General features: G+C 43.5%; 1 non-coding gene across 1 annotated transcript; it reads right to left on the bottom strand.

Annotated features, from left to right (window-relative positions):
• Positions 1 to 2838: 2838 nt before the first annotated feature.
• Positions 2839 to 2912, bottom strand: Trnat-ugu. Its single transcript has one exon. It is a non-coding gene; the product is annotated as a tRNA-Thr (tRNA).
• Positions 2913 to 24259: the final 21347 nt, after the last annotated feature.

Genomic DNA, 24259 nt, shown 5'->3' with positions numbered 1-24259 from the left:
GGGACGAATGGAGACGTGTCGTCTTCAGCGATGAGAGTCGCTTCTGCCTTGGTGCCAATGATGGTCGTATGCGTGTTTGGCGCCGTGCAGGTGAGCGCCACAATCGGAACTGCATACGACCGAGGCACACAGGGCCAACACCCGGCATCATCGTGTGGGGAGCGATCTCGTACACTGGCCGTACACCACTGGTGATCGTCGAGGGGACACTGAATAGTGCACGGTACATCCAAACCGTCATCGAACCCATCGTTCTACCATTCCTAGACCGGCAAGGGAACTTGCTGTTCCAACAGGACAATGCACGTCCGTATGTATCCCGTGCCACCCAACGTGCTCTAGAAGGTGTAAGTCAACTACCCTGGCCAGCAAGATCTCCGGATCTGTCCCCCATTGAGCATGTTTGGGACTGGATGAAGCGTCGTCTCACGCGGTCTGCACGTCCAGCACGAACGCTGGTCCAACTGAGGCGCCAGGTGGAAATGGCATGGCAAGCCGTTCCACAGGACTACATCCAGCATCTCTACGATCGTCTCCATGGGAGAATAGCAGCCTGCATTGCTGCGAAAGGTGGATATACACTGTACTAGTGCCGACATTGTGCATGCTCTGTTGCCTGTGTCTATGTGCCTGTGGTTCTGCCAGTGTGATCATGTGATGTATCTGACCCCCAGGAATGAGTCAATAAAGTTTCCCCTTCGTGGGACAATGAATTCACGGTGTTCTTATTTCAATTTCCAGGAGTGTAGATGTCAGCAGTGATGGTTACGCCTCGAGGAACAGTTCGTAGTACACCACACCGTTCCTGTTCCACCAGATGCATAACATTGAGTATGTGAGGTGGTCTTTGTACAGGGAGTTGCTGCTTTGTTTGGGCTCGATCGTTACTTGCTTTTCCGTATGTTAGTCTAAAGACACTATTTCCCGTTGCCAGCAACTACACAGGATAGGAATGCTCGGTGTTTCTCTGGAGCCAATTAATCACGAGCAAGCACATACGTATACCCGCTTTTTTTTTGTTAATTTGGGTTCGAGCCACAAACACGAATTTTTAAGGATCGCAGTTCATCATATCTGCCCGTCCTGGAGTACGATGGTCATTATCGATTAATGCGATGCACCTAAACTGTCTTCATCAAATCCTGGTCTTCGAGAACGTCGAGAGCCGCTAACGTTGAACCGATCCTCCTTCAAACGAGAACACCGTTATCAACATTCATGGCGCAAATTCCTCTTGTAGTATCCGCTGCTGTCATCCCGCTATTGGACTAGAACAGAAGAATATGTCGGAAATGTTCTTAATTCTGCACTTGCCACTCCGTTTTCTAGAGGCCACGATTCCGGTCACTGTCTCTCAATGACAATATGTAAACTCAAACAGCAACAGTGAACTAAAAATAAAAATGACCGCCGATAATAAACCCGTAGTAACGGGAATGCCAAGAAGCAGAACAGAAACGCTGAGTATTCATCCACCAACGCAGTACATCTTATTTAAATAACTTAATATGTTTCACAATTTCAAATCAAACTCCTTCCAGGCGTCTGTTTTCAAAATTTATTTTACTGGACTAGGAGTTTCGGCGATGTATTACGGCATCCTCAGGCCCCCTGACCGAGTGTAGAAGGATTCCAACCTCAGTTCCAGTCGAAACAGTGGACAGCATTGAAAGACTTATCTATAGATTTCTACTTGATACAGCGATCGCTTTGAAATCATCTGCCGACTATAATACATGGCGTAATATATCGGCGAAACCGGTAGCCCTGTAAAATAACGGTTCGGAAATTAGACGGATGAAAGGTGTTTGTTTGGACATTGTGTACTGAACAGCCGAGTCCCGCAACCATCCATGAAAAGATAGACATACGGGCACACAGTATGTTTCCTTCAAAGTATTTCTTTGTATGCCATATAGAGGGTTAAGCTCGTAATGTGGAACTGTTTGCTTAGGTTTTGACGAATCTCAAGAGAAATGGCGTGAAATGGGGCAGTAAAATCTTGTGTGTACCCTTTTCAGCGTTCAGTGAAGACTAGATGAATGCTACTACCAGTACTTCAGATTACGTTTTCGTCTTACACCTTCCATATTGCTGAAAGAAATTGGGGATATCACGTAACGAACTTTGATACTTGTCATTTATCAATATACCGACACTTCTTATAACCTTAACTGCAGTAAGGTACCAGATGGTAGAGTCAATTCGGTCGGGGCAGTGACTGCACCTTTGAACGCACTCAAAATGACCAACAGCGCTCGCGGGCGCGCGCACGTGTGCGTGTTTCGGTTTCGTACACACAGTCGCTAGAAGCTCGTCATGTCTCCCTCGGATGACTCAAGATATTGGATTAATGAGCGGTCTCCTCCTTTATTTGATCTTATATATCTCGAGCGCATAACATTATTTACTACTTATGATGCCCATTGCCTAAGAAGTATGGACTACGATGTTCCGTTCATTCTGTCTTTTTTTTTTATTTGCAAGGAATAGTACGGGACACTGGATTCTTGAACAATGAATGTCAGCCCATTATTTTATTGTTTCAACTTCTACCCACTCCATTATTACTTCATACCAGAAGCAAAGCAAACCTTTGATGGTGGTTATGTGCAGAATTAACTATTCCAGAAAGTATAAAATAATCTGTTCCGTTACACTTGAAATAGGAAGGTACTTGTCAGATAAATTGCTTGATTTGGATTCTTATGTCTGAAGCAGCATCAGAGCAGTGGGATATGATGCTTCGTTCTGGCCCCTCAACATGTTAGCTTATTACTATGAAATGAATACCCATACAGGCGTTGATATACGTCAACGGAGATAGTTGAAAATGTGTGCCCCGACCGGGGCTCGAACCCGGGATCTCCTGCTTACATGGCAGACGCTCTATCCATCTGAGCCACCGAGGACACAGAGGATAGTGCGACTGCAGGGACTGATCTCTGGCACGCCTCTCGTGGGACCCACATTCCCAGCTTACTGTCCCGCACTGTTCCATAGTGCCCCTGCCCATTATACTCATTACTCGCGGGTTTTTGCCGATTCCCGTTAGAGTTTGGGCACTGTATGTTCATCCGCACAGAAGAAGATGGTCAAATGGCCGGTAAGCCTCTCTCTCTCTGTTCTTTCGGAGAGCAACTAGTTCGTTGGTCTCCGCAGCAGCTACCTAATGAATGCCTACGCTGTAGAATCACGTGTAGGGCCTGTGCTGTGTACCACACTGCAATAATACTAGTATTACGCAGCTGACCAACCGTATATTAGGTTCCACGTAGTACACACACCGTAGCGGCCTAAAATGAAATGGGACTCATCCCAGAGCACTGTGGCACTCCGTACATGCCGGCAGCGCACGTGCTGTTAGCAGCATAGTAGACGGACACTGAGTTAAGGTCGAAGACTTCCTGTTAAATCGACGCCGTATCTGTTGTCGACTCTTCTTTACGATTTCCGCTTGACTCTCACGGGTATTAATAACGTCATCTGTGACCTCACTGAACATACATCAGTAATGGAACATTGCCTACTGTGACGAATTTCCTATACCGCTTTGCGAATATCTGTATGAAAGTGTTAATGACGCTGTGTACTGCCATATAGTAAATAACGGGGGCTACAGTGTTCATGAAACTCCGTGCTCTGAGCAAACTAGAGGCAGACAGACACCTCTAACAGGCGTGCAACCATGTGCAACGGGAACTACGTTCTTAGCCTAGCATTCGCTTGACTACATATCTGTGCCCCAAAGCCATGACCTTAATCCATAGAACTTTGCAGCGAGCTCTTATGTAGTCTTGAGTCACAAGCAGTGATCTTATTACTTATCCCAGTAGTATGTTTGTCACAAACTACTTAACAAATCTTCAAACCTACATAGGCTTCCTAAATATTTTGCCACTACATTGCTTCGCAGAGCTAAATTCCTGATTACATCAATGGAGACGTTACTTGAACTTAAAACTGATGAAACTTCACTTTCCCGCTGTTCGCACAGTTCAAACTAGTTTATCGTTAAAATACAGAAACTTCGTGGAACAGTTTTTAGAACCATTGTTCAGGAGAAACACTTGAAATGCATGTATACATCAACACGGCAACAACTTAATACGATTTTGACTTGAAACTTTTATTGTGAAACATATCTGGCTCCGAGATTTGTAGTCTGGCACATGTTCACTCCAAGCAAAACTTTTCTATGCAGGCAGATCTCTTCAGAGATCTCTCTGACGTCACTTAAAACGATCGAGCGAGCGAGGTGGCGCAGTGGTTAGCACACTAGACTCGCATTCGGGAGGTTCAAACCAGCTTCCGACCATCGTGATTCAGGTTCTCCATGATTTCCCTAAATGACTACAGGCAAATGCCGGGATGGTACCTTTGGAAGAGCATGGCGGACTTACTTCGCCATCTGTCCCTAATTTGATGGGACCTATGACTTTGCTGTATGGCCCCCTCCCACAAACCAACCAACCAACCAACCAACCAACCAACCAACCAACAAACGAACACGGTCGTCACAGTTTCTTCAAATTTAACGGTAGTTCTTACTAGTGTTTTGCCTCCAACACGTTATCATAAGTGTCGATTTAATGTACCTATATTTTGTAAGCTCATGTAACGGGCTAAGACAGAAGGGCAATGTTTGTAACCGCCTGTCAGCGGAAGCGCAGCTAGCTGAACACCAGGGATTTCAACCATAGTGACGAAACGCAGAGAAGCATAGCCAACGCCTGCGGTCCACTGTCGGTGTTAACACAGGGCATAGCGGTCTGCGGACAGTAATGGGTCGGTGCGTAAGTTGGTAGCCTTTTCTCCATGAGTTTAATTTCACAATCGATACCTCTAACAGGGAGTTTAGTTATCAATAAGATATTCTCCTTCACTGTTTATGACAGTCTGCCAATGCTGGTGTAGCTTTTCAATTCCGTGACAGTAGAAATCACTTGTTTTCAGGTGAAAAGTTCGTCGACCCAGGTTTGGAGCTCATTTTTGTCCTGAAAGGAAGTTCCTTGAAAGTTGTTCGAGAGAGAGAAAGCGGAAAAAGTGAAAATCTGGTGACGCAAGATCAGGTGAATACAACTCATCTCCTTTATAATGTTTTTTGTCAGTCTAGCAGAATTCGGGCCGGAATTGGTATGAAGCATCATCATGTTACGCAGTCTTCCTTTTCGTCGTTCTTGTGTTGAATCTGCAAGATGTCTCGTTTGTTGACGAATGTCAGCGGTGACGATTACACCACGAGGAAGCAATTCGTTGTACACCAGTAGCAACACATCTGATTTTTGAACCCTCCACATTGCATTCAAATGTCACACGATGGAGGATGATTACAATTCATCCTATCTGCCGGTTCTCAATGACTTGGATTATCATGGATTAATGCGTTTGAACGCTTTTTATCAAACCCCGGAGGTCTTCCTGAACGTGTAAGTTACAAATGTCAAAATGATCCTCCATAGAACGAGAAAACCATTTTTTTTGCAGTGCTCTCTCTTACGGCATTATCCCCATACAGGGCGCGAATGTTTCAGTCAGCCTCCGCTGTTGTCACCCTTCTACAAACTTCACAAAGAAGAATATGTGGGAAATTTTACGACGTCTCCACTTGCCACTATACTTTCAAACGTCCACAGCTCCACGTACCATTTCCAACTGACCATCTGTGAACTCTAATGAACTACAAATAAAATTTACAGTCCATAAATAAACCTATAGCTACAGGAATACCAACATGCAAAACAAGAATGCTGCGAACTTGTGCACCAACCAAATACAGGATTCTTGGTATGTCACTATCTCAACATTATCTGCAAAACCTCTCTTCTGTAGCTAAAACTTTAATGTAATGTGTTAAAAATAGGAGATTCTCTGATGTTACTGGAACAAAACTTTGGCAAATACCACTGCAATCTCTTACAAGCTCTGGAAAGCAAGTGTTACGAACGTCTATGAAGACAGAAGCCTAGTTGCACATTCCATTTCGAACAACCTGAGAGCTAGAGCCTGGCACCTTGAACCTCAATCGTTTATTCTCGCTTCTTGTGATTTTTACCTGTGAGTTAAACTGAAGGGCCAGGTTTTCTCGAATAATCCTCGGACAGTGGAAGAGCAACAGCAGAACGTTGGAAAGGCTGTTGCTGCTAACCCTCAGGGGAATTGCTACGCACGTCTCACACTTCGTAAATCGAACACAGCCCTGCATGGACGTCAACGGTGGAGGTCTGTAGTATCTTCTGTGATGTTCACTAACAAGGATCAGTCCCACGTCAGCCCCACTGTAAATTTTTTTCCGGACTATTTTGCCCAGTCTGTGTATATAGATCAGTGAAGACCAAATGTTACTCCTGATCTGTCGGGCTTTTCTTTTTGTTGAAGGTTAAAAGGTACTCTTCCACTCTGACGACTGCTGTTGGTGTCTTCTTGAAGCATTTCTGTAAGTTCCCCGCAGACTTGCACGCTACGTCGCTTTTTATCGCCTTTAGGCAGTCGTTGCAATTATTTCGCTGCAGTTCTCCTGATGTTCAGTTCGTGTGACAGAATACGTTTACGTGTATCAGATCTTTAAGGATCTGTCCAGGATGTTGCAGAATCAGATGCCTCATCTGAATATATTCTTGATTAGTTGATGACCTGTAAGTACTTATCGGTACTCTAATTCTTGTGCTATGTAGCTTTCTTGGCTTGAAAAGATGTACATCTTATTTTGTAATTAGATGTAATCTGGAAACATTTTTAAATGTATTTTCCGGCTGTGATATGTAAATGCTTCATGCTTAGGGAACGTTGTGTTCTATGTGACAGAGTACATGGAGAGGAGTGTCTCCGCAGAGAAAAGGCAAAAGCGGGAACGTAAAACGTGGAAGGGCGCGAAAAGTCTTTGACACTCATACAGTCATCATCTAGCTCTCGGTGAGTCGACATCTCGAGTGATCAGTGTTTACAAAATCTCTGGAAAAGACGAATAATTATTCCTAAGACGTGGATTGTTAGTAGCCGATATAGCATGGCGTTTATTGTATTGCTCTAAAATCTGTATTTACGATACCAAGATGATGTTTTACGGAGAATATTGCATGAAGAGCCCCTACAGCACCCCAAGACTCTGTTCTGCCGCCACAGATGCTCGCCTTTGCAATCCATCTTCAAGCGAATAAACGCATAATTTTGTGAGTGCATGTAGGGGGCACTGCTTAGCAGAAATTTTCGGATAATAAGTACTTAAGATTAACTGAGTCACTAACCACTTTTTATCCTAATAGATTGTTCCGAATTTTTCTTTTGTCGGAAATTGGAAGTGGATATATGATTGATTATAAGAATTCATAGGGTTGCTCCGTTATGGAGTACTTAACGTTAAGTTCAGTTCATAGTAATAGAATATGTAATTATAATTTCAATTTGAAGTGAAACTTTTTAAGAAAATTAAAATAATTTTGCCTAATATAAAATTTACTCGATAAAATTGAGCACAGAGACGTGGTTTAGGTCAGAATATTTTGAAGATCTACAACAGTTATATTGGCATATCAGTATGTTATAGCCATACCAAATTCAGAGCCCCCATATGTGACATTCTGTGCAATCCAAAAGCTTTTATATAGTTTATGAAAGCTATTAGTGTGGATTTGCCTGCGAACTATTTCGTAATTACTGCCCCTCAGTAATAAAGTTTTAGAACCACCTCGTGTCCAAGTTATCAGTGCTTTTCCTCTGTTGAGTGTACATTGTGATTTGCATTCCTCTTTACACTCTAATGCAGACAGTGTACGCTAATGTGTATTAGCTACTGCCACTAAACTCATTAACATTATAACTCTGCTCATGAATCGTCATTTTGCTAATCATGCCAGTGTTTGCTATCGTTTTTCGTAGCCAATTTCGGAACAAATTTCTCAGTCAAGGAAGTTTAATATAGTAGTTAGTATATTTCTTTGCTGTATATTTACTTGTTATTTTTGCCTAACCACTTTTACGACAGTATTAATTTTTATGGCCACAACTTTGAAACGTTGGTTCAATTCCCGCTAGAATAACTGTTACATCCTTTCAACGCGTAATCCTTCAGGTGACGAACTGTAGTCCTATTATTTTCCATTGGTACACGATCACGCTCAACATTAAATCCTGGCAAAGAGGTAGCATTTTGGGATGGAATTACTGTTGTAGTAACGGCCTAGAGTGTTATGAACAGCTTGTTTTTGAAACGCTTATACCAGTCTCGAGCCTATGTCTGACCCAAAGCGGGCTTGCTTCAACATTTGGTGCCCTCTTGCGAGGATTTTCTCAAGGTTAAAAATAAACTTCATACAAACACGTTGCCCTTTCAGGCTAGGCATTACAAAACCGCACTAGAACCAAATTATGAAATTGTGATGCCCGCATCTCGTGGTCGTGCGGTAGCGTTCTCGCTTCCCACGCCCGGGTTCCCGGGTTCGATTCCCGGCGGGGTCAGGGATTTTCTCTGCCTCGTGATGGCTGGGTGTTGTGTGCTGTCCTTAGGTTAGTTAGGTTTAAGTAGTTCTAAGTTCTAGGGGACTGATGACCATAGATGTTAAGTCCCATAGTGCTCAGAGCCATTTGAACTATTTTTGAGATTGTGATGACCAGCAACTAACGAAACCACAGAGCTCCGGCTGTGGCACACTGTTTAAAGAAGGATGCGTGGAGAGAGAACTAGCGATATTTCTGTGTACTCACAATAATGTCACAAAAGAAGTGTAGGAGGAAGCACAAATAAGTCATTTATGGAACGCACACTCTGGGATTTCAACCGTTAACAGTAACGTAATAGACCACAGTTGTACAGCAGTCCCTACAGTTGTTAATGCATTTCGTTGTAATACTCTGATGAGCAATCTCCGTGCATACAACGGCATCATGAGCGAATAGCTTCACTGACTTTATGGCATTATCTACCAGGTAGTCTGTACATCATATTCCGTGAATTTTAAATATCATTTTAGGCGCCCTTAGTGTATATGCGAAGTTTTCTTTTAGCACTTCAGTTATGTTTGTCACCGCATTTCACACACTTACTTGGGAAGTGAGTGTGATGACTACATACCGGGGGATGGCCTGAAGATGGTAATGCGTACCAAAACTGGTAACCATTCGGCAAAACAAACAACAACTATAGACTACAACGAACTTTTTCGGGTCAGTCGCTGTCGTAATGTGGAAATGGAGCGACTTACCTGACGTCCGAAAGGGTATTGACATTGACTTTCGGACCAACGGCGGAAGCGTTTACGAAACAGCTAAGTTTGTGAACTGTTCGCGTACTTACGTGGTTGAAGTACATTGTTCAAGGCACAATCGCGCTATCCAAAACCGGCACAAGATAACTGTGGTGCTCCACGAACCATGGATGACAGGGTTGAACGGCGGCTGTGGAGATGTTTATGGGCGAATAGACGAACAACTGTTAAACAAATGACCGCCCAGACAAATCAAGAGGTTACCAACAGCGTCTCCGCAACGACCATTCAGCGAACGTTGCTGCGTACGGGCCTCCACAGCAGGCGCCTGTTTCATACAGCCATGCTGACTTCTGTTCATTGGCGATGGAAGCTGGAATTTCCACGCAGTACCGCGACTGGACGCCAGTGGAGTGACGACCGATTGCCTCTTCATATGAATCACATTTCACGCTACTCCCGATAGACGGCTGTTGACGTGTATAGCGTGAAACGTCTAAGCATACGTCCGCCAGTAATCGTCATAAGGGTCTAGGCCAGAGGAGGTAGTGTAATGGTCTGGGGAACATTCTCATGGCTTTCCCAGAGTGATCTCTTCATTCTGGAAAACAGCATGGATCAACTCAATCATGTATCTAACCTTGAGATCATGCGGTATGCTTTTCTTTGGCACGATGGCATCTACCAGCAGGACAATGCAGGATGTCACGTTGTCGCAGAGTAGGTGCGTGGTTCTGAGAGCACCAATATGATCTTACCGTACTCCCTGGGCACCAAACTTTCCGGATTGAAAGCCCACCAAGAATGTATGGGACCACTTCGATCGGGCTGTTCCTTAACGGAGAAACGTAGTGCAGACAGCCACGGCACTGGAGTCGGCATGGCTCCATCCCACTGTCGTTACCTTCCAGCGCGCTGCAAAAGGTGGTTATCCAGATTTTTGATAGATGGTCACAATGTGACTGGACAATTGGGTGACCCAACATATGTCGTCGGAGTTATTGGTACTGAAGTCAGCCACTGAGTCCATTTCTCGTCAACTCATTTTTCTGGACTCTCATTATAATTCATTACGCCTCATTAGAGGATCTCAAGTTTAGTACATCATGGTTCAAGAACTTTAAGAATCGGAGCACAGGGGTATCGAAAAAAATAATTTTACATTTCTGATTTTGCGAGCCACAATTTTCACTCTCAAACCTCACTTCGTAATTGATATCGAATGGTAGTTGAGACATTTGGGTTGGACAAAAATAAGGGAACCAGAAAAACAACGACTTGTCATACCTAATATAGTGCAGAAAAACCGTTGGCATGCAAAACAGCTTCCAGTCGTCTCGGAATGGATAAATGGAGTCCCGTACGGTTTTAGAGGGAAAACAGCGACAAGTACAAGTAACGACGGTGGAGGTGCAGGGCAATCACGCACGCTTGTCCCCGAAATGTGAAATAATTTGGGTGAAGGTCACGGTTAAAGCAGGCTCGAACATGTTAACTGGATCTTTCTATAGGATCCCTGGCTCAGCAGCTGTTGTGGCAGAGCACCTGAAGGAAAATTTGGAAAGTATTTAGAGTAGATTTCCCGACCATGTTACAGTTCTGGGTGGAGATTTTAATTTGCCGGATATAGACTGGAAGGCTCAAACGTTTATAACGGGTGGCAGGGACAAAGAATCCAGTGAAATTTTTTTAAGTGCTTTATCTGAAAACTACCTTGAGCAGTTTAACAGAGAACCGACTCGTGGCGATAACGTATTAGACCTTCTGGTGACAAACAGACCCGAACTATTTGAAACAGTTAACGCAGAACAGGGAATCAGCGATCATAAAGCGGTTACTGCATCGATGATTTCAGCCGTAAATAGAAATACTAAAAAAGGTATGAAGATTTTTCTGTTTAGCGAAAGTGACGAAAAGCAGATTTCAGAGTACTTGACGGCTCAACACCAAAGTTTTGTCTCAAGAACAGATAGTGTTGAGGATCAGTGGACAAAGTTCAAAACCATCGTACAATATGCGTTGGATGAGTATGTGCCAAGCAAGATCGTAAGAGATGGAAAAGAGCCACCGTGGTACAACAACCGAGTTACAAAACTGCTGCGGAAGCAATGGGAACTTCACAGCAAACATAAACATAGCCAAAGCCTTGCAGACAAACAAAAATTACGCGAAGCGAAATGTACCGTGAGGAGGGCTATGCGAGAGGCGTTCAATGGATTCGAAAGTAAAGTTCTATGTACTGACTTGGCAGAAAATCCTAAGAAATTTTGGTCTTATGTCAAAGCGGTAGGTGGATCAAAACAAAATGTCCAGACACTCTGACCAAAATGGTACTGAAACAGAGGATGACAGACTAAAGGCCGAAATACTACATGTCTTTTTCCAAAGCTGTTTCATAGAGGAAGACTGCACTGTAGTTCCTTCTCTAGATTGTCGCACAGATGACAAAATGGTAGATATCGAAATAGACGACAGAGGGATAGAGAAACAATTAAAATCGCTCAAAAGAGGTAAGGCCGCTGGACCTGATGGGATACCAGTTCGATTTTACACAGAGTACGCTAAGGAACTTGCCCCCGTTCTTGCAGCGGTGTACCGTAGGTCTCTAGAAGAGCATAGCGTTCCATAGGATTGGGAAAGGGCACAGGTCACCCCTGTTTTCAAGAAGGGACGTCGAACAGATGTGCAGAACTATAGACCTTTATCTCTAACGTCGATCAGTTATAGAATTTTGGAACACGTATTTTGTTCGAGTATAATGACTTTTCTGGAGACTAGAGATCTACTCTGTAGGAATCAGCATGGGTTTCGAAAAAGACGATCGTGTGAAAGCCAGCTCGCGCTATTCGTCCACGAGACTCAGAGGGCCATAGACACAGGTTCCCAGGTAGATGCCGTGTTTCTTGACTTCCGCAAGGCGTTTGATACAGTTCCCCACAGTCGTTTAATGAACAAAGTAAGAGCATATGGACAATCAGACCAATTGTGTGATTGGATTGAAGAGTTCCTAGATAACAGAACGCAGCGTGTCATTCTCAATGGAGAGAAGTCTTCCGAAGTAGGAGTGATTTCAAGTGTGCTGCAGGGGAGTGTCGTAGGACCGTTGCTATTCACAGTATATATAAATGGCATTGTGGATAACATCAGAGGTTGACTGAGGCTCTTTGCGGATGACGCTGTAGTATATCGAGAGGTTGTAACGATGGAAAATTATACTGAAATGCAAGAGGATCTGCAACGAATTGATGCATGGTGCCGGGAATGGAAATTGAATATCAATGTAGATAAGTGCAATGTGCTGCAAATACATGGAAAGAAAGATCCTTCACCATTTAGCTACAATATAGCAGGTGAGCAACTGCAATCAGTTAATTCCATAAATTATCTGGGAAGAAGATTAGGAGTGATTTAAAATGGAATGATCATATAAAGTTGATCGTCGGTAAAGCAGATGCCAGACTGAGATTCATTGGAAGAATCCTAAGGAAATGCAATCCGAAAACAAAGGAAGTAGGTTACAGTACACTTGTTCGCCCACTGATTGAATACTGCTCACCGGTGTGGGATCCGTACCAGATAGGGTTGATAGCAGAGATAGGGAGGATCCAACGGAGAGCAGCGCGCTGCGTTACAGGATCATGTAGTAATCACGAAAGCGTTTCGGAGAAGATAGATGAACTCCAGTGGAAGAATCTGCAGGAGAGACGCTCAGTAGCTCGGTACGGGCTTTTGTTGAGGTTTCGAGAACATATCTTCACCGAGGAGTCAAGCGGTATTTGCTGCCTCCTACGTATATCTTGCAAAGAGACCATGAGGATATAATCAGAGAGATTAGAGCCCACACAGAGGCATACCGACAATCTTTCTTTCCACGAACAATACGAGACTGGAATAGAAGGGAGAACCGATAGAGGTACTCAAAATACCATCCACCACACACCGTCTGGTGGCTTGCGAAGTATGCATGTAGATGAAGAAAGACTCAATAATATTTCGATGTGGTGACTGCTGTTGCCAGAAGATGCGACAATTTATCGTCGTGCTCTCAAAATTGGTTCTGGAAGATGCGGACTGTACGAACAGTGGTGCTGCCTTTTTGAATCACCATTAGGGAGCAAACACTGCACCACTGGATGGACCTTACCAGGCAAAATAGTCTCTCAATCCTTGGCTGTAATGCAATCTTCCGGAGTATCATGGTGACCATGGAATACGCTTGGGACGTGAACTCGGCCAGAAGTTGAAATCGAAATCAGTGTAAAAGAAGACTCATTGAACAAATGACTTCCTTTCATCGCTTTATAGTTTAGGTTTTATGGATTCTCTACCAACAATTTGCCCACTTTCGAATTCAGTTAGCTCCAACGTAATACAGCCATAACCACAGAACACTTTTCGTACCACGAGTAGCGCTTGCAACATACTGAGGACATTGCGGAATTGCTGTTGTTTATCAAATACGGCAATTCAACCCGAAGGGTCCGCACATATCCGAAAGTATGTTGAAGCATACATTTTTAGCGGTGCTCCTATTTTTGTCCAACCCCAGCGTGCCTGGGGAGGTGGGGTGAAATGTAGAAGTATTCATTTATTCCCATTTCTTTTATTAAAAACTCCGATTTTATTGACGATCATAGTAGGGATACTCTCAACACCACGCCGTCATTCCTTTCACTGCATTTTTTTAAACTTTAACAACTGTAGTGTTAAGAAATGCAGACGAAGCACTTCCTGCTCCTTCGGCTCACGCCAGCAGTGTGCTCCAAGCGAAGTATTTCTGGCTGAGCTATGAATTTGGTCAAGTCTGTGTATGGAGACTTCACGGTAACGATGTAGGTGGAGGCCCCACGATTAACCTCTCAGCTGTGCGTTGTGTTCCGCCACAATGACGGCATGGAAGGGTTCCATTCAAACATAATCATCACACTCCTTAAGGCCTTTAGCCAGTGGGAGTTGAGACGATCAATTCTTGTTTCGTCGAGCGTGGCCGGCTGTTGAAGGATCCACAACCGCACCTACTCTTGCACTTCCTCGTCCGACAGAAAGCGACGTCCACTCGGATCTTTTTTCAGGTCGCTGAAGATGTGAGGTCGTACGGTGAAAGAACCGGGCTGTATGGAGGATGTTACGATGTTCCCCCAATCAAATCGCTGAGGCGTAGCCTTCGTTCAATCTGCAGTGTGGGGTGGGCGTCATCGTGCAACAGGATGATTCCATCGGAAAGAATTTCTGGCCGTTTCGACATTATGGCGCATCGCGAAGTGTCTTCGTAGTACTGCACACTGATTATGATTCCATCCTCGAGGGACTCTACGAGCAGACGAAGCATCCTGTTGCCAGACAACGCCCATCTCCACGCTGCCAATCGAACAAAGGCTACAGTTAAGCGATTTGGCTGAGAAACACTGCAACATCCTCCATACAGCCTGGCTCTTACTATGTTGTTTTCGTATCTTCTGCGACCTGAAGAAAGACATGTGTGGACGTCGGTTTTAACAGGACGATGGAACGCGAGAGTGGGTGCGTTTGTTGATTAGCGGCTGATAGCGCCCTACGAAACAAGAATTCACTGTTTCGTCTTTCAGTAGGATGACTACCTGAAAGTGTGTGGTGACTACTTTCGAATGGAGTCGCTCAATGATCCCGTTTTCATTTGACTACCCCTCATAGTTATGTCAATGAATCGCGTCTCTACAGTCAAGGCGGAGTGGAGTGGAGCTAATAAATTTTATGAACAAAAATTCTGATTCTTACCTACTGGAGTTGTGTTAGTGTGAGGTTGTCGGTATTACCTCGAAACATGTTTTTCTCACATTTATCTGTCCTTCAAAATTCATGGTCCTTTGTTGTCGGGAGTGTAACAGATAAATGAATTCAATTTTTTTATTAACTCTGCCTGTACTTTGTTACGCATGTCGGAACATTTGGTCGAACCAGCTGTAACAAGTTACGTTTAACAGTAATTTTGATAGGTTTTTTAATCTCTTCTAAAAGAATGAAATTTCTACATTTGAATTACATGGACTTCACGTCTCTGAAGTATGCTAACCACTCAGAATAATATGCCTCCCTCCACATTCGTAATATAATTCAACAGTAACGTGTAACATTTCTGTATTGTTGCATGCATAAGGTTTATAAAATTGCAATTAAAACTTTACGAATTTGATATATTTCAGAGTTACAAAGGTATTGGCTTGTTGGAAGGTTCTGATCTTGCTAGTAACTTCAGTACTGCATCAATGGTGTCATGTGGAATTGCACAGAACTGACCTCATTTAATTGTGTTCAAATAACCAAAAATTATATCGAGTCGAGAGCAATCATATTAAATGCTTTTCATAGAACTCTCCACGACGGGAACTATCAGGAAATCCGCTAACGACGTTGAAACGGTTTGATTACATTCGCATTTAAATTCCCCCATATTAGTAACTTAAATCGCGTAGCTGTAATGATGTGTTAGAAGCGTTTGCTGAGTGGTTTGGTAAGGGATACTCGACTGCGGAGGAAAAACCTTTTATTAATTGTTTTTGAAAAATCTTTTAGATGTTAATGTTCGAGTCGACAACCAGATCCACACTCCAAGGAAGGCATTACGTAGTCAGAATATGTGTAAGCCGTAGAGGCGCGGAACCATTAGGCGACTGTACTTACTGTATATATGCTGTTTCCTTGCAAAAATGAAGATTCGAAAAGAGAAACTTTGTACATATCCGTCGTTGTTAGGTACTCATTCGTGATTGACGTATTACAATTTTTTGCACCACGCAGAATTTTCATCACTAGCACTGAATGGTTTCATTTAAAAGGCAGTTTGTCATCAGACAATACGAAGGACAGGAACTGCCAATGTTTTGTCGTATTTAACAGGCAGAATATATGTATTCTGCCGTTCATTCTTAGCTGTAACATAATAGGGAGGAGTGATGACTTATTTTCAGTTACTTACAATTTTTTTTTTACTATTATCTGCTACTTAATTAGAGTGAGATGTTTAATGTTAGATTTGTGGCGGACTACTAATTTTGCTTTATGATATGTCCGGAGTGTCTGAATCAGACCGTCAAAATACAGAGTGCATGTTTTGGGGCCCAAGTGTGGCTCTTTTATTGAAATACAATAGCACGGGATTTTATGATAAGCCTCTAGTAGGCTGGTTTTCGCGAAGAAGCAGAAAAAAAGCACTTTTAAACTATCTCATGGCGTGTTCGGAAACTGCCGGCTGGGCTCATGAAGTTAAACCTAATCTATCAGTAAAATAGCGCAAATGTAGTAACATCTTGGACAAAGGCAAAGAGAAGATAGTTTTCGTTACATTCTTCGAGCTATTGTAAAGTGATCCTTATGATACCTTATGAATTAATGTGACACGTAGTACTGAAGGCAAAGGGTGAAACGGTACCAAGAAGTCACCGATTTTAGAGTCCTGAAGCATCGAGCATCGTATCAAGTGTTCTCGCTCCACGAGATACCACGGAGAAGTTTGCAACATCATACAAGACACTGAGCACACCCAGCGACTGGAAAGCTTACGGTACAGTCTAGATTTCACCTGCGCGGTAAGTATTATTTAACCTGACAATCTCGGGCCCTTGTTCACTGCTGGTCGCTTATTGTGTGACGTGCCGGCATGACACGGAATTCGAGGCCGCAGAATTATTTTGTGGCCACAGAATATGTAAAGTTACAAAACGTGAAATGATATCAAACGAATGACAATAACGAGGCGAGGAAGTTCCTCCAAATGCGCACTCTGCAGGGTGCGTAAGATATTGAAAACGTAAGATTTGAATATAGTTATTTAAAAATTGGTAACTTATATACGTCTTAGACGATTTTAAAGAACCGTATGTCGACAGATGGCACTGTACCAGAACTATCGAAATACACTTAAAATTTTTACTAACGTAATACATGGCGAGTTATGAGCCGAATTCTAGTGCAAAATAAATTACCAATTAACAAATGTAGAGGGAATGTGAGGCAGTAAACTACGATAGATATCTGTAAACATTTAAGTTTCATTACTTGTAACAATAAATAATAGCAAGTAAGGAGAAGTTAACTATCTCACTGATTTTAATGTAACGAGAAAACCGAGGACCCCAACAAAACTAACACCACCAGAGTAATACTGATGAATTCTAGTCTTAATACCTGCTCAGTATGTGTACTAGCAATACATTCACTCTAAATCTGTGGTTTTCTCAACGACAGATGGCGTCTAAGGACGGCAGTCATACTGGCTGCCAACAGTTCACTTTGAAATATTACGGAGGACGGATGTGAGCGGATGTATTTGTTGATTGGCATGTGGTCGCAAGTCGAGTCACTGAAATATTTCGTGTGACCAATACAGAGTCTCAGAAACGTTTTCTGCAGTCAGCTTTGTGAAGGAACTTAGACCTACATTGTCTTCAGACTTACGAATTCTTCACATAGATTTGTGAAGTGACTTTGAACAGTATTATGGTGTGCCAGACTGTCACTAACCAGATTATGGAAATGCTGTCCGTCGTTTCTTCTGCGATATTGAACAAGCGTTCGATAAACCTTTTAAGGTGGCATGCTCGTGAAAATTACCAAAAATTTGGAAAAAAATTTCTCGGTCGATAGAAAAGAGCATTTCATGCCGATTTCAAAAACGTGTAGTTTATGGGCATTATTTTCCATTCGTTCTAAAATTGAGGTATTGAGGACTAGTGGCGCTTCCCAGTTCCCAGCCCAGGGACCCCGGGGTCGCCAAGCCCATACCCAGCAACTAAATGCTGAGCCCCATGAGGGTAATAATTCTTTGACTCAGCATTATGGACTACCAATAAGGAGAAATGTAGGCAATTTGGAAAACATGAGACGAGCTGTTTGGGCAACATGGTTTCACAGTGTCAACAGATGAAACTCCACAGCATGGTTTATGTCCAAAATGGGAAGATTCGTGGTGCTGTAATGGAGGCAATTAGGCCTGTATATAGGGATCTGGCAAATAAAAATCTACTTAGGAAATGCATGCATGGTCTCTCTCAGAATGCCAATGAAGGCTTCAACAGCTGTATATGTGAGAGAATACCCAAAACTATATTTGTTGGGCTGACAGTGCTGAAGATAGGTTTAATGGATGCAACAATAACAATCAGTGATGGTGCAATTTCAATGTTATGAAGAAATTGAACATCCAGATGGAAAGGATTATGTCTTCAACTCTGCTATTGGTAACCGGCGGGTAACCGAAGCAGAGAGAGCTGCACGAGCTGCTACCAAGGAGTCAAGGGGAAAGAAAAGAAGGAACAAAAAGAGTATGGAGGATAAGGAAACAGGAGGACAACTGGAGTATGCAGCTGGATTGTTCTAAACGAGCATAGTGGTAAGTTAATAAATCTGTAAATCTTCTTTAGCGATTTAGCGGTAACTTGTATTTTCATCTTTCAGGTACACTTTTCTCCTAAATGACTGAAGCTAAACATTCAAAAATTGGTACAGATATTTAGAATGACCACCTCTACCTCACTTGCCTACTATTTCCTGAAATATTTATATGATGATGATGTAGGTGAAATTTGTGCCACATTTTTAAATATTTTTGTTGTAGTAAAATAAATTACTTGCCTTTTCACAAATCAGCATCAGAAAGACAACTGGAGGCATAAAACACTTATGTGAATGTTGTCTGTACTCTGAATTTTTCCTAGCTGTGCAGTCAGCGGTTCCAAAGAAAATGGTACCTCAGTGAAATAGTGTCACGTTTTTATATTATAAATATTGTTGTCAGTACCAAAATACAATAAACATCTCTATGAATTTTTGAGAAATGCTTTGAATAACGACCCTAATTGTCTGTAAGAATTTTGAGCTGTATCTCATTTATATATCAGTCGCACTTTTAGGGTGAAGATAATGCTAAAAACGCAGCCCGTTCGGGGGCATGTTCCCTTAACGGTAAACGACTGGTGTTTAGTACATTATTCACACCATTGACCACAATCCTCCTACAGTTAATAATTATTGGAAGTTAACAGGACGATTTACGGAGTAAATTCTCAAATGTGTCGGCGTCCCCTAGTGGCAAACATAACCGACGAGCAGAAACTCTGTTACATACTAAATAAACCTTCGGATTTCCCAGAACTCTGGAGTGGGCGCACCCACGTGTATCACACAGGTATTATAGTTATTGCCTTCTCGGTTCGGGTTTGCAAAAAATAGAATTACAAAGCTGCGGAACATTTGCGGTTAGCAAGTACTACTATCCTTATATCGTGCTACTGATAGAAAATCTTTTAACAGCAGGATGTCTGCGCAGTGAACGAGAGTTCGCGGCCGTTCCTGGACACCTAGACGATGAAGTGGAAGTATTTCGCAGAAATTCTTGGACCAGACGGATACGGAGAAGGACGAGGCGTCCATCAGCGCGGGCTTCTCATTAGAGGCGCGTCCCGCGGGACAAATCGCGCGGCGCCGGCCGGCGTGATGGGGTCATCGATCACCAGCCACCAGCCGGCAGGCGGCAGACGGCCTGCGGAGAAATCGAAGCCGCGCCGCACTGGGACCTGCTGCGGCGGCGAGCCCACTACGTCGCGCACTCGACTCTCGCCCCAACTAGAGCACGACAGACGACAGTTACACCGAAACAGCTAGAGGCGGCGTGTCTACGTCTAATCACACCCCCGGGGACATATGACGCTGTGACACTGCCTCTAGACTTCATAATGGCTTCAACACGGGGGAAGTGGACACTACATATTTCCTCCGGCATGCCATATGCAGATGAAGCCTCTTATTATTAGATCCATAGTGCTACGTTAGAATTCAGAACAGTCCTAGAGATTTTCTAGGGGATCGAGATCGGATGATTTTGCAGGTGAGTCGAAATGTCGTAAGGTGGCCAAGTGACGGTCGAAGCAGGAACGTTTCACTGCAGCCTTGTTATCGTCATATTGGAAGATGGGAGTGACCACAAAAACTGATCATGAGGATGTATAAGAAGGCTGAACGTCTGGTCTCCAGGAATGATTAAACATCCTGGTTAAGGTTCAAGATAATCTGAAAGAGTGGTTACGGAAACAAGCTTGCATAAAGTTGGTTAAACGCTTTGCTGCTGTAGTCTGGCTCTGTGCGATCCATCATTTCAAAAGACCTAAAATCTTAACCCGTCTCCCCACAGTGGATGCCGCCTGTCAGCTGCTGTCAACTTGTCTGTTTAAAAAAGTTTGAATATATAGTTCATTTTTCAGTCCCAGTTCCACTTTTTTATGCAGTGTGATCAATTTCAATCTTCCCGCACAATCTTCAGCTCTATGTAGTTGGATCCGCAACCCATCATGTCTTGAACAGAACAAAATTTCATTTCAGAATACTGATGTGTGTATTCTGATGTAAGGTCCTGATACAGACGCGGCAAGTTGTTGACGCAACTACTGTAACGGTCCACATACGTCTACCACTCATATACGTGATTTACTTCATATAATAGGTACTAAGACCGAGAATGTGTGACTTAATACTGTTTCTCAGCAACATTTCTCTTTACAAGTAGGGAGTAAACACTGTATTGGTCCGTTCTGAAACCTGTTCTCTTAGGAGTACGACACAGGACAGTTTCTTGGAAGTCACACGACGTACGTAATTTCATACTAATTCGTAATATACGCGCACCCTCGATCTGAATAATTTATCACAATCTGTGGAATGAATTTATACTATATGTACAAGTAATTTTAAGTTTCCGAAAAATACATATGCGTGCTGCTTGGTAATAAATGAATGTTTTTGAAGCACAGTGGGTGACATGAGCGCAGAGCCAAATGCCATTACAGTCAGGGACCCTGCTGAGTCTTCCTTAGAAGGCCATTAAGGGTGGGCGTTCATTACCACGGTCAGGCGCAGCATGCACCTCACTTTTAACATCTTGAAGTGACTGCTCATGCAAATGTTTTGACGATCGCTGTCTTGCAGCTGAAAAGACTTTAAAAACCGCCAGACGCCGCCCAATGCATGTCTCTAATAATAATAATAATAATAATAATAAAGCTTTAAGGACTTTAGATCTGTGGATACTGCCTCGTGCAAACTTTTCCAGAGTGACAGAAGCATATTAGTGCTGGAGGAGAGACACAGGAGTAGTGATGAACGACTAGTCATATAGAGAATATGTCGAAAAACGCAGAAAAGCAACGTTACCCTGTCGGACTCTCTCACACAGGAATCACTTCTTCACTTTACTTCCGCTTCTCGACTTTGAGCACTGCTGCCACTTTGCCGTCTTCTTCATCTTCGGCCGACACCAGATCTGATGCGTCTGGAAGACAGATGTATCTTCCAGCCCCCCAGTACTTAGCAGCCTGAGACGACCACTGGCATTGCCGCCAACTAACGTCGCAGTACTGTAATCGCTGACAGCTGTACTATGGCGAGACCAAGCCAGACTCCTGTGAGATGCGGGGAATTTCAAGTTAATTTATAATTTTACTATCTCGGAGCTTCACTCTGGAGATTTACCTTGTGACGTCATCAACAGTTTGGTTCCAAAATCCACAACAGCTGTGATAAATTACTTTCAATAAATGCACATATTACCTCCAATAATTCCATGTGGTACCTTCAATGGCTCTATTCTATGTCACCAACCAACGTAACGACGATCACTCGTTGCTTGCGTAATTTACCATCCTCAGTTCTTCAGTTCTTCCCCCCCCCCCCCCCATACCCCGCGCCCCCACCCCCCGTCCTGTCACCCAGCCTGTCCCCCATCCTTTCCCATTTCAGACCTTCATGTCTTCATGTTAGATACATGAGATCTGCGTTTGCACAGGTTGCCATTATTGAACTTTGATTTACAAGTTGGCACAGGTTCCCATTATTGTGTATGTCGAACTTTTGACATACAAATCAACCCAAGTAATTACGATGTATATATTTCTAAACATTCTACCGACACTCCCCAAAAAAGGGTTCTTGCAATTGAGATGCCATAATGCGGTAATATGAAGCACACCATAGCAACATGTGCATCACGTGCATCATCAGCAGGGCTATAACTAACCATCCGCCAAGGAACTTCAGGGCATCATTGCGTCCAACTGAAGAAACGTTAAGAATTTTGTAGACTGTCAGTGGTTGTATTGTACAGAGTGGGGGCTAATAAAAGAAACACAGCAAAGGAAATATATGCAGTACTAACGTGACTACAGACTTCATCTCTTGGCACTTTTGGAGTCAGCAAGCTGCTGAAGGTGCATCGAATTTGGACGCCTGGAATTGCTACAGTATCAACCGAAATATTCTGCTGAACTTCTTGAAGATTGAGGGTTATAACTGCGTAGGATTCCGCGACCAGAGTCACTCGACCGAATAGGCAAACACCTTCGCAAGGTTGTGGTGCAGGGGTACAGCCTGTCTTCTATAGTGGTCGCAGGATCCAGGACGTGCTAAACTCCACTAAGTTCAAGGTGGAAGCATTACACCACTGCAGGCGTGTACGAAGTGGAATACGAATGTGGAGAGGCATACATCGGCTAGACTGGCAGGCCAATAGCAACGCGCATTCGGGAACACGAGCGCTATATTCGTCTAGGGCAACACAACAAATCCGCAGTGGCAGAACATCAGCAAGACTGCGGAAAATAAATAAAATCCAGCGAAGCCTGTGAGTTGGCCAAGCCACTGGTTATGACAAAACGCAAAATCAGAGAGGCCATCGAAATACTCAAACACCCTAACAACATGAACAGGGAGGCTGGACTCAGGCTTTTCCCATCTTGGCTGCCAGCAATCAGAGCCCAACAGACCGCACTGTCAACACGAGGCACGAGCACTGCCGGCGAGTATCTGCTGCCGCCGCATGGCCAACGTCCAGCACTTGGTAAACACTAGCCAGCTTCTCATTTGCCGGTGACTACCCATCATGGCTCATAATACAAGAGCCAATACACAACAGAGGTTACGCTCTCCCTCCTCCGCAGTAACCTATTAAAATAACATTCCCACTCCTCCTTCCTTAGGTGACCAATGAAATGAACTATCCTTTTAAAATTATGACGTAATGGCATAGCAATATAAGGGACACAGCACAGCTAGAACTCACCAGTAGACCGAGAAGGAGGAGGCTGCAACCGTGGCGGAGACGTTGGTTTTTCTCCATCAGTAGTATTATACAATATGACGCGTTACGATATCCAGAAAACTTTTATGTCGACTGTGAGGGTTATTACAATACACCTTGGACTTGAGGGCTCCCCACACAAAGTAATCGCAAAGTGACAGACCAGGCTGACCTCTGGTGACAGTTGTCTGGCGGAAAGACTGTGTAAATGTGCTCCAAGGTTCGGCCGGCTGTATGGGAAATTTTCCATCCTTTTGGAAGAAACTGTAGATGCTTTTTCTCCTCCGTTAATGCTGCCATAAATAGTTTCGAAATATCAGCAACGTAACAAGCCGAAGTCAGCGTCTGATGAAAGATGATGAGACTAATAATGTGGCGTGCAGAAAGTGCACACCAAATCCCAGCGTTCTGGTCATTCAATGGTATTTCGTGGTAGTTGTGCGAATTCATCGTTGCCCAGAATCTGTGATTCTGTGAGTTCACATAACCATTCAGGTGAAACGAGGTTTCATCACATAAGAACAGATCCATGTCGAAACCATTCATTGTTATCTCCGCGAGCAGCCACTCACGGAACTGCAGGCGCTGAGGAATACCTGCTGGTTTTAATGCCTGAACCACAGACGCTCGGTAGGGATGCATGTGCAGGTCCAAATGGATTATTTATCCACATGAGCGGCGTAATATTCCGATCGCTTGCGGTGAACGTCGGATTGATTTGGTAGCATTCCACTATTTTCTGGTGAACTGCAGCCTAATTATTTGGTGTGCGGGCATGTTTCGGAATGTTTTTGACTTGTTCAAACCAGATCCTGTCTCACGCCATTTTCGGGCTAAGCGTTACGTGGCACTCTTTGCTGGCGCTTTGACTCCATTAAACTTCTCAGCAAACAACTGAGTACATCGTTTCCACGAGTTTGTTGTCACGTAACTTCTACATCTACACACATACTCCGAAATC

This window comes from Schistocerca americana, chromosome 1, assembly GCF_021461395.2.
Source record: "Schistocerca americana isolate TAMUIC-IGC-003095 chromosome 1, iqSchAmer2.1, whole genome shotgun sequence".
Classification (NCBI taxonomy): domain Eukaryota; kingdom Metazoa; phylum Arthropoda; class Insecta; order Orthoptera; family Acrididae; genus Schistocerca; species Schistocerca americana.
This window is presented reverse-complemented; position numbering and strand designations above follow the sequence as displayed.